This window comes from Hypanus sabinus, unplaced genomic scaffold (assembly GCF_030144855.1).
Source record: "Hypanus sabinus isolate sHypSab1 unplaced genomic scaffold, sHypSab1.hap1 scaffold_503, whole genome shotgun sequence".
In the NCBI taxonomy this organism is placed as follows: domain Eukaryota; kingdom Metazoa; phylum Chordata; class Chondrichthyes; order Myliobatiformes; family Dasyatidae; genus Hypanus; species Hypanus sabinus.
The window spans coordinates 269,711-287,500 of record NW_026781370.1 but is presented as its reverse complement, the minus strand read 5'-3'; the positions used below and the strand labels follow the sequence as shown (position 1 = coordinate 287,500).

The 17,790-nt window shown below is 39.8% G+C and overlaps 1 protein-coding gene across 1 annotated transcript in view; it reads right to left on the bottom strand.

The window, feature by feature from the left end:
• Positions 1–17,241, bottom strand: part of LOC132389218 (zinc finger protein 585A-like) — a 29,623-nt gene extending 12,382 nt beyond the window's left edge. The window contains exons 1-2 of the mRNA XM_059961687.1: positions 17,092–17,241; positions 15,244–15,395 (exon numbers count right to left, since the gene is read on the bottom strand). The gene's annotated coding sequence lies outside the window, so the exon portion shown is untranslated. The remainder of the gene's footprint in view (positions 1–15,243; positions 15,396–17,091) is intronic.
• Between the last annotated feature and the right edge of the window lie 549 nt (positions 17,242–17,790).

The following is a 17,790-nucleotide window of genomic DNA, read 5'->3' as shown; positions in this document are numbered from 1 at the left end:
ATGGGCCAAGTGGCCTTTCTAGTGTACATTGTGAATGTGGTAGAGACAATAAGTACCTGAGACACGGGATTTGATACAGAACTGATTTATCTTTCACAGATACACAATATTAAACCGCAGTCTAGTATAAGGCTAACATCAGCAGAACAGACTCCCCCAATGCTCAGTGACCAGGGGTCAGTCCTGGGTGTGATGAGCAACCGCAAGAACTGCAGACTCTGACAGTAACAGTCCCTCATGAACCTGCAGCTGCCTTCAGTCACCGTGATGGTTAAACATTTAACACGGAGCTGATTTGAACTTCCTCCCTGATGTAGGAGCGCTCAGACCGAAGATGTAGGGGAGAAGGAAAAAAAAGAGATAATAAAGTTGTTCGCACAGATAAGGATAAACAGAGAGGAAGAGGTGGAGAGTTTCTTAAATGCATCTATTTTAATGCTAGGAGCATTGTAAGAAAGGTAGATGAGCTTAGAGCATGGATTGATAACTGGAAATATGATGTTGTATTTATTAGAGAAACATGATTGCAGGAGTGGTGTGATGGGCAACTAAATATTCCTGGATTTCATTGCTTCAGGTGTGATTGGATTGGAGGGGCAGGTGTTGCATTGCTTGTCTGAGAAAATATTATAGCAGTGCTTTGACAGGACAGATTAGAGGGCTCGTCTAGGGAGCATTTTTCGGTGGAATTGAGGAATGGGAAAGGAGTAGTGGGGTTGTATCATAGACCACCTAATCGGGAGTGAGAATTGGAGGAGCAAATTTGTAAGGAGATAGCAGATACTTGCAGTAAGCACAAGGTTGTGATTGTGGGAGATTTTAATATTCCACACATAGAAACATAAAAAATAGATGCAGGAGTAGGCCAAAGTGAATAATGTCACATTTATCCACGTTAAATTGCATCTGCCTTGAATTTGGCCACTCATCTAACCTATCCAAGTCACCCTGCATCCTCCTTGCAGCTAACACTGCCGCCCAGCTTCGTGTCATCTGCAATCTTGGAGATCTTGCATTTAATTCCCTCGTCTAAATCAGTAATATATATTGTAAACAACTGGGGTCCCAGCACTGAGCCTTGCAGTACCCCACTGCTGACTGCCTGCCAATCTGAAAAGGTCCTGTTTATTCCCACTCTTTGCTTCCTGTTTGCCAACCAATTCTCTATCCACATCAATACCACACCCCCAATACCGTGTGCTTAAGTTTGCACTTTAATCTCCTGTGTGGGACCTTGTCAAAAGCCATTTGAAAATCCCAATATACCACATCCACTGGTTCTCCCCTATCCACTCTACTAGTTACATCTTCAAAAAATTCTATAAGATTCATCAGACATGATTTTCCTTTCATAAATCCATGCTGACTTTGTCGGATGATTTCACCTCTTTCCAAATGTGCTATTATCACATCTTTGATAACCGACTCTAGCACTTTCCCCACAACCGATGTCAGGTGAACCGGTCTATAATTCCCCGGTTTCTCTCTCCCTGCTTTTTTAAAAAGTGGGGTTACATTAGCCACCCTCCAATCCTCAGGAACTAATCCAGAATCTAAGGAGTTTTGAAAAATTATCACTACTGCATTCACTATTTCTTGGGCTACTTCCTTAAGCACTCTGGAATGCAGACCATCTTGCCCTGGGGATTTATCTGCCTTTAATCCCTTCAATTTACCTAACACCACTTCCCTACTAACATGTATTTCCCTCAGTTCCTCCATCTCGTTCCGCTACTATTTCCATGTGATTATTTATGTCCTCCTTAGTGAAGACAGAACCAAAGTAATTATTCACTTGGTCTGCCATGTGCTTGTTCCCCATGATCAATTCACCTTGTTTCTGACTAAGGGACCTACATTTGTCTTAACCAATTTTTTACTTTTCACATATCTATAAAAGATTTACAGTCAGTTTTTATGTTCTCTGCCAGCTTTCTTTTATAATCTTTTTTCCCTTTCCTAATTAGGCCCTTTGATCTCCTCTGCTGGTCTCTGAATTTCTCCCAGTCCTCAGGAATGCCACTTTTTCTGGCTATTTTACTACCCCTAATTTCCCTTGTCAGCCACGGGTGCACTACCTTCCCTGGTTTATTCTTTTGCCAAACTGGGATGAACACTTGTTGTAGTTCATCCATGCAATCTTTAAATGCTTGCCATTGCATATCCACAATCAACCCTTTAAGTATCATTTGCCAGTCTATCTTTGCTAATTCACGTCTCATACCTTCAAAGTTACCCTTCTTTAAGTTCAGAACCTTTGTTTCTGAATTAACTATGTCACTCTCCATCTTAATGAAGAATTCCACCATACTATGGTCACTCTTACCCAAGGGGCCTCGCACGACAAGATTGCTAATTAACCCTTCCTCATTGCTCAATACCCAATCTAGAATGGCCGGCTCTCTAGTTGGTTCCTCGACATGTTGGTGCCGAAAACCATCCCACACACATTCCAAGAAATCCTCTTCCTCAGCACCCTTACCAATTCAGTTCACCCAATCTATATGTAGATTAAAGCCACCCATTACAACTGCTGTTCCTTTATTTTACGCATCTCTAATTTCCTGTTTGATGCCATCCCCAACCTCACTAGTACTGTTAGGTGGCCTGTAAACTAATCCCACCTGCGTTTTATGCCCCTTAGTGTTATGCAGCTCTACCCATATCGATTTCACATCCTCCAGGCTAATGTCCTTCCTTTCTATTGCGTTAATCTCCTCTCTAACCAGCAACGCTACCCCACCCCCTTTTCTTTCCTGTCTGTCGCTTCTGCATATTGAATATCCCTGGATGTTGAGCTCCCATCCTTGGTCACCCTGGAGCCATGTCTCTGTGATCCCAACTATATCATATACATTAATAACTATCTGCACATTCAATTCATCCACCTTGTTACAAATGCTCCTCGCAGTGACACACAAAACCTTCAGGCTTGTTTTTACAACACTCTTAGCCCTTATACAATTATGTTGAAAAGTAGCCCATTTGATTTTTGCCCTGGACTTGCCTGCCTGCCACTTTTACTTTTCACCTTACAACTTTTTGCTTCTACTTTCATTTTGCACCCCTGTCTCTCTGCAGTTGTTCACATCCCCCTGCCACATTAGTTTAAACCCTCCTGAACAGCATTAGCAAACGCTCCCCCTAGGACTTGGAGGAGGGACAGCCCTCAGTGATTCCTGTGTATGCTCCCTGGAAGCCTCAAGAAATGATAATGATCATGAATCAGGCCCCAGATAGAAAAGAAAAACCTGCACAGTTTACTCAGTGTGTCCACAGTACTATGCATATGTTTAATGCGACTCGGCAAGATTTATTCAGTCTCTGCTGCATGATTCTCTCAGCTGATAAAGGGCAGAAATGGAAGGCAGAATTGAGATACCAAACCTATCAGGAGTTACATGCAGGAAACCATAATGAGAATGAACAGACCGACCAGATCATTCAAGCCTTGGAAAGGGCTCTCCAGCAACCTGTAAACATCACTAAAGTACCTGGATGCAAACCTAACCCTGGGGAATCGGGACCAGACTATTGGGAGTGATTTGTGGCCTGCTACGGCACCTTCGTAGGAGACCAAGCCTTTAATGATGGGAATCTGTCCCCCCAGTTCAATGCCCTACTGCTCCAATGCTGACCAACTGAGTTAGCCAACATCATTAAAACAAATAATTTGGATTGGCTTGACAATGACCGAAATCAAACATGACGAGCTTTGACATATTACTGAGACCTGACTTTTGAACCTCGATCAACACCGAAGGGAACTAATACTAAAGGTGAATATTTTCAGTGGGAAGAAGGATGCGAACGGGCTACATCTGGGGATCAGAAATGGGAATAAAAACCTACCAAGGGACAGGTGGGGACAACAACTCGTTTAGAAATGGACAAGCAAGGATGCTTCCTACCGTGAGTACCACCCCTCAGGAAGAGCCCAGTGTAATATTGACAGGTGCTGGAATTTCAATTCCGTTTATGATTGATATGGGGCAAACACAACCACTCTCAAACAGGAAACAGTTTCGGAAAAGGGATTCCAGCTATCAGACGCTACAATCACTCTGTCTGGGTTCAGAGTCACGGAACGTACGTATTCACGTACCCAGCCATTGCAGGTGGAATTCCAGGGGAACCAGCGTGAGGTTTCAGTTACTGTCACCACCAGACGGGGGTTTAATCTTGCAGGGAGAGACTTGTTCTGTCCTTCGGAAGTTGAGATTCTATGCTCGGACAAGGATATCATGTTGGAACTGTGAACAACTGATAGCTTCCTCTGATCACCCAGTGGTGGGCACTTTATCTGGACTCCAGTGTATTTGAACCCCTTCTGCCAGTGGCCAGCTCTCATGTGACTCTGTGTTATGACCCTTCGTGGTGCTCAACTGAGGAAAGCCAATATTATGCACCCCGAGGGACAGAAATTCCCAGTCACGGTGATTGGAGAGGATAAAGGAAGAGACCGTACTGCATTTCTGGCCAAAGTTCCAGATTTCTTTTGGCGACAGACAGGACTGGTGGTTCCCAATACCACCGTTAGGGTTTGCCCTGGGTTCAAGCCAAAGAGCCTAGAGTCCATTGCCTACACCTTGCTGAAACAAGCCTCCAGCACCGAGGGAGACTGGCAAGACTTGGCTGTGGTCCAACTCCGATACTGGAAGGAGTCTGAGGTGAAGGCGGGACATCTGGTGAGACACACTTTTAATATTGACCGATCCCAAGACGCTATACCCCATCTCTGAGCAAATTCAGGCCATGAAGTCGGTCGCACCAACTGTCCCCCTGTCCAGATCACTGTGAAAGAAGGACAGACTCTCCCATCCATTCCACAATACCCCGTCTAGCCCATCCGGATCACAGTGAAAGGACATACTCTCCCATCCATTTCACAATACCCCCTCTAGCCCGTCCGGATCACAGTGAAAGGACAGACTCTCCCATCCATTCCACAATACCCCCTCTGGCCCGTCTGGATCACTGTGAAAGGACAGACTCTCCCATCCATTCCACAATACCCCCTCTAGCCCGTCCGGATCACAGTGAAAGGACAGACTCTCCTATCCATTCCACAATACCCCCTCTAGCCCGAATCAATTTTATGAGGATGGAAGCTCTTTTGTGGATCCAGCAGGGAAACGATGCGATAGTGACGGACAGTGAAGTAATTGAACAGGCCTCTTTTGAAGCAGCTGTCTCCGTGCAGAAGGCTGAGCTGTTTGCTCTGACTCGTGCTCTGTTGCTGGGGCAACAGACGAAAGTGGGAACGTTTACACAGATTCCCGTTATGCATTTGGGATTGTACATGACTACAGGGCTCTCTGGGAACATGGGGATTCCTGACTTCCTCTGGCCACCCCATTAGTAATGCCACCTTTGTAAACAACTTACTCACCGCTCTACAGCTACCTCGAGTTTTAGCTATTATGAAATGTGCGGCCCACACACGCATGTCCGACTGTGTCACTAAACACAATGCTCTAGCAGATCAAACTGTGAAAAGTGCGGCACTATCCTCAGTAGTTGTAGCTTCCTCGGGTTCCCCGTCAAGCAACCCTCCATGACTAAAGCAGAACGGGTTTGCCAGACATGTGGGAGGTAAATAATTTTCAGGGGGACGCCTCTGAGGAAGAGCGCAAACTGTGGTCCCAAATGGGGTGCCAGAAAGACCCTGACCTAGCTTTTTGGATTACCCCAGCGGGACAGGTTTGTGTTCCTACACAGTTTTTACCAATATTGGCTGATTATATACATGATTTACCACCCCTGGGAAAGGAGGGAATGGTTGGTAGCCTGCACCATGCACACCGGGTACGAGTCCCTTGACAGGTGGACGTTTTTCTGTCTACAATTTGATTTTATTGAATTACCAATGGCCCACACTTTGTGGTGAAAATATACGAAGGGGTATGTAACGAATTAGCTATCAAGCAACAATTCCACTGTGTACACCACCCACGGGCCGCTGGCAGAGTGGAAAGAGCCAACAGCATTCTGAAGAGTAAACTGGCCAGACTAACGGTGGAGGCTGGACTCACTTGGTCGAAGGTCCTACCGTTAGCCCTATTCCACGTGGGTTACCCCATAGGGGAAAGCAGGGTTGTCACCAGTTTAAAACATCTATGAACGGCCCATGAGGATATCCTGGGGACCAAGACCTTGTGCACCATTGTTCCCAGAAAGCCTACCAGCAAAATTAGATATTGGAAGAGATGCGGAAATAAATATGCCAACTAACCAAAATTTTCCAAGCGTTACATTCACAGGTATGACAGGCTTACAAGGAAGAGAACTACCCAGCAGAGAGGAGTGACTATCCCACCATAGAACCTGGGAATTTATCCTGATCAGGAACTGGGATTGAGGGAAACTCAGACCTCGCTGGAGAGGACCATATGAAGTGTTACTGACCACTCCGACACTGTGAAACTGAAGGGGCAATACATTGAACAGACTGCAAAGATGTTACTGAAGGAACTGAGTAGAAGGACTCTCTCGGATTAAAGGAAATTGTATTGATTGATAGCGGAGAGTGATGAACCTCTAGGTTTCTTGCCGTGGATTGTCATTTTAAGAGATAGTGCCTGAGTGACATCAGTCGCCAGCTTTCTGGGGAAGAGAGGGGGGGAGAGAGGGGGGGGAGAGAGAGAGAGCACGAACGCGCGCTGGAACTATTTGACCACACATCGTGTTTACACTTCCCAGTTTGTTTCATTGAAGCAAGGATTATTCATCCTTGTCACTTTGTTTGATCCATTGGAGTGGATCTGTTGGTTTGGGAGTATCCTGTGAGGACCACTTGTGCTAGCCCTTGCCTGGGTGTGGTAATTCACTTGAAGAGGTACCCTTGTGACCAATCACTGTTGGTGATAATTCGTATAATCCAAATGGGAATGTTGTTGGAGTATCTCATGGCTACCACTTTTGTTAACCCTTAGCAGGATTCGGGTGTGTTCTGTGGTAAACACTTGTGAGAAGGGATATTCTGTGCAAATCACTGTCAGTAATACTTTGTGGGGGGTGGAGTTTCAAGATGGCGACGTAAGCATCTGCCTTTTAGGCGCTCTTTATTTTTTTAACTATAATCACCCTTTAATTAGACCTTTTCGAACTTAATCATATGAGTTGCTACCTTTGATTGACCCTTTTTTCCTAAAATAATAGTTGATCTAATCTTGTCAAACCTAAAATGGCTACAAGTAAGAAATCGGCTAAGGATCCTGTATCCATCGACGCAATTGTTGGTCTTTTGGACACTAAACTGGATGTTAAATTTGCGGCTATGGAAAGTAAATTGGACAATAAACTGGATGCTAAATTTGCGGCTCTGGAAGGCAGACTAGAAGGTAAATTGGACAGTAAACTGTTAAGTTTGGAAAGGAGGATTACTTCGAAAATATCCGATCTTGAAGGAGTTGTTAAATCGCTTGAAACTAAGTTTCAGTCGCAGGCGTTAGAGGTTCAACAGCATGGAAATAAGATCACGACTCTTGAACAATCAATTTGTGAAAAAGCACGTACAATTGAAGTGTTAGAGAAGAAGATAGAGTCGACTGCTAAAACTTTAGATCAGTACAAGTTTAAAATTACTGATCTTGAAAATCGTTCTCGCAGACAGAATTTGCGCATCATCGGAATTCCCGAAAAAGTTGAGTCCGGTGATTTAACTGAATTTTTCTCTAAATTACTGTGGGAAATTTTCGGTGGTGAAGGTTTGAAAAATGAACCTGTTATTGACCGCGCTCATAGAGTTGCGAGGCTTTCGTCTGTGTCTGATAAACCACGAGCGGTGATTGTTCGCCTTCATTATCCTCGTGAGAAAGAGCTTCTAATTCGATTAGCTCGTAAAAAAGGTATGATCTCCTACAGAAATTATTCATTTCGAATAGTTGAAGACTACTCGTATGAAGTAATGAAAGCCAGGATCGCTTTTAAACCAGTGATGGCAGAGATTCATTCGATTGGATTTAAACAAGCTTTAATGTATCCAGCGAAACTTAGAATGGTGCTGCCCGACAACAGTCTACACTTTTTTATCACTCCTGAAGAAGCGAAGAAATTTGTTGAAGAATATCGATCCTCTAGTGCAACTTGAACTATGAGTTACATTGAAGATTTTTTTTTGGAGAGAGGATGTTATTTCATTTTAAGTTTTAACCCTGGAAGTTGGGTTATAACTTCTTATTTTGAACTATGGGTCTGGGTCTTTTTTTTTACTACTATTATTATTGCTTATAGATGCTGTTTTAATTTTTATAATATCCTTTTTTTATATACGTTTGTATTTTGTAATAATGAATTATTTTTTTTCAAAATGTCGTTTCTTCTTCCCATAAGTCTTTACTTTTTATAAGCGTTTATTTGCTTGCCTGTATTTAGAAATGGAACAAAGGTTTTGAATTCTTTTTCTTTAGTTTTTTTTTTAAATATGTTGTAGTGTCTATTAAATCTTTTTTTTTATAAAAATATTCTATTTTGATAACTTTTTTACTATATTTTCTTATTAGATTGCTGAATTTATATTCATATTTTGTAATATGGCTTTCTCAAAATGTCGTTTCTTCTTCCCATAAGTCTTGGCTTGTGAAACGTCATCTTTGTATCTGAATATGGAATTTCTTTTTTAAAGGTGTATCACATTTTTAAACTTTAATGTGCATTTTTTTTTATTAATGATCTTTCTGGTTTTACTATTTTAGTTTTTTTTTGATTTGTCTGATATGGGTGTGTATGTGTATGTGTATATATATATATATATATATATATATATGTAGGTATATATATATATATATATATTTTTTTTTGCAACTCTATATTTTAATTGGGGTGTTATATAGTTTTTTCTTAAAAAATTTTCTTATGGAGCTGCCATCTTGAAATGGGGGTAATATTAGTATTAGTTTATGCGCCTGCCGCTTGGCTTTCTTTCAAAGGGTGGGGGGAGGGGGGAGGGATCTTTTTTCATGCTTTTGCTTTTTTATTTTTTTGCTTTTAGTTTATGGGCTGACTTTAAATTGTTAATATTGTTGAGGTGTCAGGATCTCCGGTTGCTCCTGAATCAATTTTCCTTCTTCCTAAATTGTGGGTTATGTGTCTTTTTAACCTTTTATGATACACACAATTAATATTGGTATGATGGATAAATCTATTAACTTTATCTCGTGGAATACTAATGGTTTAAATCATCCGATTAAACGTAAAAAAATATTTAAAGTATTCCATAGATTGAACGCTAATATTATTTTTGCACAGGAGACCCACATTAGGAGGGAGGATAATCAACGTTTTTTTAGGTTCTGGAAAGGTCAACAATTTCACTCAAATTGTACCGCTAAAATTAGGGGTGTGTCTATTTTTATAGACACCTCAATTTCGTTTACACATTATGAAATTATTTCTGATCCACAGGGTAGATTTTTGTTGATAACTGGTTCACTTTTTAATCGGAAAGTTGTTTTAGTTAATATTTATGCTCCAAACTTTGATTGTCCTGAATTTTTTAAACGTTTATTTACTTCTCTTCCTAATTTGAATGAATATATGTTGATTATGGGTGGAGACTTTAATTGTTGTTTGAATCCTTCGATGGATAGATCTAAACCTATTCGAACTCTTCCGAATAGATCAGCTTTACTTATTAATTCTTTTATGGTTGATTCTGGAATTACTGAAATATGGCGGTTTTTGAACCCTAAAGGTAAAGAATTTTCATTTTTTTCACATGTATATCATAGTTATTCTAGAATTGATTACTTTCTTATTGATCATCGTTTATTAACAGATGTTATTGATTGTAAATACGATTCTATTGCTATTTCGGATCATGCGCCTTTGAAGTTATCTATCAAGATTTCGGATTCTTCTATCAATACTAGATCTTGGAGACTTAATGCTACTTTACTTCAAGATCCAGAATTTATTACCTTCATAAAACAACAAATTGACTTATTTTTTTCAACAAACTATAATGAAGAGATTGATAAAGGAATACTTTGGGACTCTTTCAAGGCTTTTATTCGTGGACAAATTATTTCATATTCCGCTGGTAAAAGAAAACAAAGATATTCAGATATAGCTTTATTGGTGGATAAAATTAAAGAAATTGATAAGATTTATTCCGTTACTCCTACCAAAGAACTTTATAAGAAGAGAGTTGAGCTTCAAATGGAACATAGTTTATTATTATCTTCTTCAATTGAGAATCAATTAATTAAGACTAGGGCTCAATTTTATATTCATAGTGATCGAACTGGTAAATTGTTAGCTAATCAATTAAAAGCTATTTCGACTAAGCGACAAATTATTAAAATTCGTAAACAAGACGGTAATTTAACTACTGATTATAAAGAAATCAATAACACTTTTCAAGATTTTTATAAATCTTTATATCAATCAGAATTTGACGGTGACCGGTTTACGATGGATAATTTTTTTAATAATTTGAATATTTCTAAACTGATAGATGAAGATTGTAGCTTGCTTGATGCTCCTATTTCTATGGATGAAATAAGAGAGGCTATCTCATCAATGAATTCAGGGAAAGCTCCTGGTCCTGATGGTTTTATTGTAGAATTTTTTAAAACCTTTTCTTTATTGCTTTCTCCTTGGCTATGTGAAATCTTTAATGATGCGTTTGTTAAGAAGAGATTACCTCAATCGTTTTATGAAGCTACTATCTCTTTAATTCTTAAAAAAGATAAAGATCCTACCTTATGTGCATCTTATCGCCCTATATCATTATTAAATGTAGACTCTAAGATTCTTACAAAAATTTTAGCCATTAGATTAGAAAAGGTATTACCACAGATTATTTCAGAAGATCAAACTGGTTTTATTAGGAATCGATATTCCTTTTTTAATATTAGAAAATTGATTAACATAATTTATACTTCATCACCTACAACCCCAGAATGTGTTATCTCATTAGATGCTGAAAAAGCCTTTGATAGAGTTGAATGGACATATTTATTTAATGCATTGAGAAACTTTAATTTTAGTCCTAATTTTATATCATGGATTAAATTAATATATTATAAACCTGTTGCTTCTGTTCTTACAAATAATTATAGATCCTCTTTTTTTCAATTATCTCGTGGTACGAGACAAGGTTGTCCTTTAAGTCCTTTATTATTTAATATTGCATTAGAACCTTTAGCTATTGCTATTCGTGAGTCTCCTAATATTTTTGGTATTACCCGTAATGAGAAGTTATACAAATTATCGCTTTATGCTGATGATTTGTTGTTATATATTTCTAATCCTAGTAGGTCTATTCCTGCTATTTTATCCTTGTTGGCTCAATTTGGTAGTTTTTCTGGTTATAAGTTAAACTTAGATAAGAGTGAGTTATTCCCTTTAAACGCGCAAACTTTATTGAGTGATAGGATGCCATTTAAAGTTGTTACTGATAACTTTATCTATTTAGGTATAAAAATTACCAAGAAATATAAAGATTTATTTGGACTGAATTTTTTACCTATGCTTCATCAAATTCAGCAACTTACTACTAGATGGTCTCCCTTATTTTTATCATTAGTTGGTCGGATTAATGCTATTAAAATGATGATTTTACCGAAATTTTTATATTTATTCCAAGCTTTACCAATTTTTATTCCTAAATCTTTTTTTGATAATATTGATTCAAAGATTTCCTCATTTGTTTGGCAAAATAAAAATCCTAGGTTAAGCAAAAGGCAATTACAAAAGTCTAAAAAAGATGGTGGTCTAGCTTTACCTAACTTTAGATTTTATTATTGGGCGAATAATATTCGTAACCTAATGTACTGGAAACTAGATTTGGATTCACCTGTGTGCCCACAGTGGGTAAATTTGGAATGTAGTGAGGTTAAGGGATATTCTATATTTTCCGTTCTTGGTTCTTTTCTTCCTATTGATTTAGCCAAATTCAATAAACAGATATCTAACCCTGTTGTTAAACATACACTACGAATTTGGTTTCAATTTCGCAAATTCTTTAATCTGAAAAACTTTGCTCTGGACAGCCCTATTTTATGTAATTTTTTTTTCAAACCTTCATTGACAGATCAAGCTTTTAGTATATGGAAAAGGAAAGGTATAAAATGTTTTCGTGATCTTTTTTTTGAAGGTACTTTGATGTCTTTTGATCAACTATCCAACAAATTTGAATTATCTAAATCTAATTTTTTTAGATACTTACAAATTAGAAATTTCTTACATAAAATTCTTCCATCTTTTCCTAATTCAACTCCATCGGATTTTTCAGATTTGATTTTTACTTTTAATCCTTGTCAGAAGGGATTAGTAGCTTTTATTTATAACATGATTATGAAGATACAGCCAGAAATATCGGATAGAATTAGACAAGAATGGGAAAAAGAACTTCGATGTAATATATCAACAGATAAATGGGAAAAAATTTTACAAATGGTTAATTCCTCCTCTATTTGTGCTAAACATGCTTTAATACAATTTAAAATTGTACATAGAGCTTATATGTCTAAAGATAAACTTGCCCGATTTTATTCGCATATTAATCCTCAATGTGACAGATGTCACTTAGAAGTGGCTTCATTGACTCACATGTTTTGGACATGTCCCACTTTACATAACTATTGGAAGGACATTTTTGATGTCATTTCCTCAGTATGGAATATCGATTTACAACCCCATTTTATTACTGCAATTTTCGGTATACCAAATGAAGATGGCAATCAGCTTTCCCCTTCAATCAGACGAATGATTGCCTTTGTAACATTAATTGCCAGAAGGTCTATATTACAAAACTGGAAAGAAGTAAATCCTCCTACTACATTTCAGTGGTTCTTCCAAACTATTTCTTATCTGAGTTTGGAAAAAATCAGAAGCACTATCTTTGATTCTTCAATTAAATTTGAAGAAACCTGGGGACCATTTATTCGACACTTTCATATGAATTAATTTGGCTTATTTCAGATCCTTTTCTCTACTTATACTTGTTCAGGTATGGAGTTCTGGAGTTCTTTTCTTGACACCTTTATATATTTATAAAGTGCTATTATTGCCCATGTTAGTTTTAGTTTAGTATTTTTTTTCATTATATATTTTTTCTCATATATAATTTCAATTTTTTTTTCTTTTTTCGACGATTATTTTTGTTTTTCATATATATTTATATAGACTTGATTGATTTATGTACCTTTTGTTGATGGATGTTTTAATAGGATATTATTATCCTATTACTAATGTAATCTCAAGTTTATTGAATCTGTAATCTATTCATTATTTTGTGTTGTTTTTTTTTTATATATGAAATTTAATAAAAAGATTGAAAAAGAAAGGAAAGTAATACTTTGTGTGTTGGATCTGGATTGGGAGTACCTTGCGGAATCTAGCTGTGCGTTAACCCTTGCTTGGGTGGTCATTCCCTTTGAAGACTTATCCCTGTGAAAAGCTAATTTTGGTGATATTTTGTATGTGGATTTAGAGCAATGATGGATAAGACCTACAGCGACTGTTATCCTGTTTTACCACAGTGGAATTTGTGGAATTCAGTGTAGTTGCCTTCTCTCGACATTCACCTTGGATTAAAAATATCTCTCTCGTCATTTATTCCATGGCTTAACTGAACTTTTATACTTCACCATCTCAAGACTTTGAGCTTGGTATTCCCTGAGCTCATTGGTTTGGGAGTTATATTTACACATATGTGTACTCATAACACCTTTAACTTTAGATTATTTTGCTTAAGTTGTTATACAAGTAGATACTAATAAAGCCAGCGCTTTTAACATCAAAACTAGACTCCAGGTGTTGTCTATAGCTGCTGGTTCATTTAAACCATTACGGGTGCGTAACAGTGGTGTTTGTGTTTATGTCTTTGAGAGGGCTCACCCCAGCATTCAGTTAAGATTTTCCTGTCTCTGTCACACTTATGCCAAATGGGTAGAACTAGGGGCCCTGACAGACACAGTGTTTTGACAGATGTATCTCAGGCCCCCACCAAACAGAACTTTCTACACTGGGAAACATGCTTCCTGGCCATAACTGCAGGTGCCCAGCAGAGGAGAGGAATAACTGAGACTGAGCGATCTTTGATGATAGTTTTTCTCTCCTATGGCGTAGCCGGGAATTCACAAGAGATAATTAATTTGGCTACAGCACTTGAGGAGCTGGCCACAATACTGCAGGGGCCCTGACAGAAACACAGGCCCAAGTAACAGAAACACCCACTGAAATGATTGCAATCTGGCAAACAGTCGTATAGAATCGTACGGCTTTAGATTTTATCCCAGCTGAGAAGGGGGAGCTTGTGCTATTATTGATACAGAATGCTGCACCTTTATCCCTGATATGTCTAATAACACTACATCCCTCTCCGAGCACACTGCCTAGGAGAGTGACAGCATCAAGAGAGTAGGGCAGGATTTACACGGGTTCACGGAAGGGTCGAAAAAGTGATCTTCGAAGGCCTGTTTGTAATATGTTGAGCATGATATTGCATTATGTCCTAATAGTTGTACGTATCATTGTTATAATTACTGATGTATGCTGTTTTTCCCACTGAGAAGTCAAAGCTGTACTTGGTTGCTTTCTCTGTAAAAAATTACTGTTTTGTTGCTCATGTAATGATCAAAAAGGAGGGAATAATGAAGTACAGTTTAACACCGTTAAAAAATAGCAGCCTGTTTTTCTGAAAGAAACTGCTGATGATCAACAGATGTACTAAGCCATGCTGAGCCATATTTCTTCTTGAGGGTAGCTAGTTAGGGTTTCAGGACTCTCATCACCTTGTGTGTTCATGCGCAGAGATAGGACAGTTTCAGTCTGTTCTGTGTGTGTAAGCCATTATGACTATTTTGTCATTTGTCTTTAGGGCTCCAGCCTGTCATGTAGTAAATAAATTTGGTTCCAGCCTGTCTAGTGTGGGGAGTATCTGGATGGATATATCTGTGGTGAAGGGGAATTGCTAGTCAGTTAGTGGATTGGGTGGGTACAGTCATTGACTGTTCCTGTTTGAGTGACTAACTGAGTAAGCCCCAGATACTTGGAATAAAGAGTTTGTACTAATACAGTCTCTGAGAGACTCTCTCCGGATTTGACTTCCACAGAATGGGATTGGTTTCAAAGGGCTGGCCTGCTGGAAGAACAGTACCAGACCTGGAGTGATTGCAACTGGGTCTGACAGAGGCATAACTGGTTCTTCAGTCTCACTCCAGCTGTTTCCTACCTTCCCTTGTACAGGTATGTAATGTCAAAAGGACCAGTGTTTGAGTAAATGAGACTCACCAAACTTTCTCCTGACTGAATCACCGGAATCTCCGAGCCAGATTGGTTTCTCTCCAGTTGATGCTCTCAGTCCTCGGGCTGGTTCACTTGTTGCTGTTCCCTCGTCTTCAGTCCTGGGTTTTCTTCCAATAAATCTCTCACTGCAGGTCAAACTTTAACATGAAAGATAATGAAGCACATTAACAATTCAAAGGAGGACCAAACATTTCTGCTTAATGTTAACAGGAACAAAACTCACTGAAATTTAAATGTTGAAGGCAGATATAATGATCTCAGTGAACAATCTTTTATTGTCCCTCACATGACATAAAAGAATATGGGATAAGAAGGAGCCATCATTCAGTCATGGTAAGACATAAGGAACAGAATTAGGTGATTTGATCCATCTGATCTGATCCACCACTCAAACACGGCTGATTTTTATTCCCACACTATATTCCTGCCTTCATCCTGTAACCCTGAAGCCACTTAGCAATCATGAATATATTAATCTCTGTCATAAATATACCCAAATCGCAGCCTCAACCAACCTCTCTGGCAACAAATTCCACACTTCGGACACCTAATGGCCAAAAAAAAATTCTCAACTGAATTTTAACTGGAAGCATCTTTATTCTGAGACTGTGCTGTCAGATCACAGACTCTCTGTCTAATGGAAACATCGTCTCCATGTCCACAGTATCCAGGCTTTTCAGCATTTGGTAGGTTTACTTAACCATACATCCCTCCACCACCCCCACCGTCCCTCTGAACTCCAGGTCCAGAACCATCTCTATCACTTCTGAGATTATTCATCTGAACCTCGTTAGCAACAACTGTACTGAACACATTTCCAGCAATAACAGACAAACTGGTTCCAGGATAATTGACAGGGAAAAGTTCTGCTTTCTTTACTGTTCTACTAACACAGATCGAGTCATTTCCATTTCCAGGTTAAATGTAATAAAAAGAAAGTGGAATTACCAGAAACACTCAGCAGGTAAGGAACAGCTGCGGGGAGGGGAACAAACTTTACAATTCAGGTTAATGACGTTTCGTCAGAATGACTTCAAACATTTCGTTTTTAGTGCAACTTGAGATTCTGCCTGATTTCCACCGAGTGACAGACTGGTGACAGTGAGGGGTCCCCTCACACAGTTTGAACACCAGACTCACGGGTCTATTTCTACTGTTGTAAACATGGAAAAGCCGGTCCGGAGACGTCAGAACACACCGCAGCTACTGAATTAATTATACAAAAATGACAAAGATAGAAGAAACAACAAGAACTTTGTCATATATACTTTGATCCTCACCAAATTTTTATCAACACACTATAGAGTTTCCCATCCGGACACTTCACGCTTTGCATGGTAACTGTCCGCCCGTGACTGAGAGGAACTGCACAGTCTTTTGGATCCAGATCAGTCCTCGGTAAAGCAGGCAGTGAAATAAAAGATTCCCACAACCTGGGACGTTCTCCTTTCTCACCCACCCCAGTCCGGGAGAAGACACAACAGCCATAAAGCTCCAGGACAAAAGCGAGGAGCCTCTGGAAGCGAGACGAGTTCGGGAAATTAATGGGACTCAGTGGCCAAAATCACACCACGTGATCTTGTGTCACAACGCGGAGGGCAGGGCGAATCTGCAACACACAGCCTCACGTGACCTGTCGGCGGGACTTCTATTTAAATTCTGCAGAAACAGACAGCCTTGGCTCCTGGTTTGGATCGTTCAATGCAGATTAAGTGAAGTCGACACATTTCTGACGAGCCCAGATAACTGGAAAATAAATGATTAACTGGCCCTCAGTTCGGTGCTCACGACCAACATCGGATCTCCCCGCTCGGGACCGGTCTCAATACTCACCGATGGGAAAGTGATATCTTCGGCCCCCAGACAGTGATCCCGACGGAAGAGACGAAAATCTTTCCCGATCACACAGCCGAACAACTTCAGCTCTGAGCGGAGAGGATAACACCGTCCACCCGGAGACTGTGAACATGCGCGGAGAGATTGTTACATCATCGGGAGGCGGGGCCCGGGAACAGACGCGCGGCATCTGCGGTTAAATGGCAGGGGCAAATGGGATCACGTGTCGGGATTGGTGGATCCCCACCCCCCCCCCCCCCCCCCCCCCGGCCCCGGCAGAGACTCCAGCTACTCATTAGTCTGTGGAAAGAAGCAAATTTGCCGCTCACATCTCCTCTCACCTTAAATGTATTAGACATTTCAACCCCCAGGAAAAATATATCGTCTGTCCACTCTATATATTCCTCTCGTAATCTTATAAACGTCCATCCAGTCTCACCCCAGCCTGCGCCGCTCTGGAGAAAACAACACAAGTTTGTCCAGCCTCTCGTTATAGCTCATGCCCTCTAATCCAGGCAGGGTCCTGGTAAACCTCTTCTGTGCCCTCTCCAAAGCCCCGACATCCTTCCGAGAATGGGGGCGACCAGAACTGTATGAAACACTCCAGATGTGGTCTAACTAGTTTTATAAAACTGTGTTACGAACTGAAACGTTTTAGAAACGAACCAGCAGCAATAGAGTTCACACAGGAGTCTG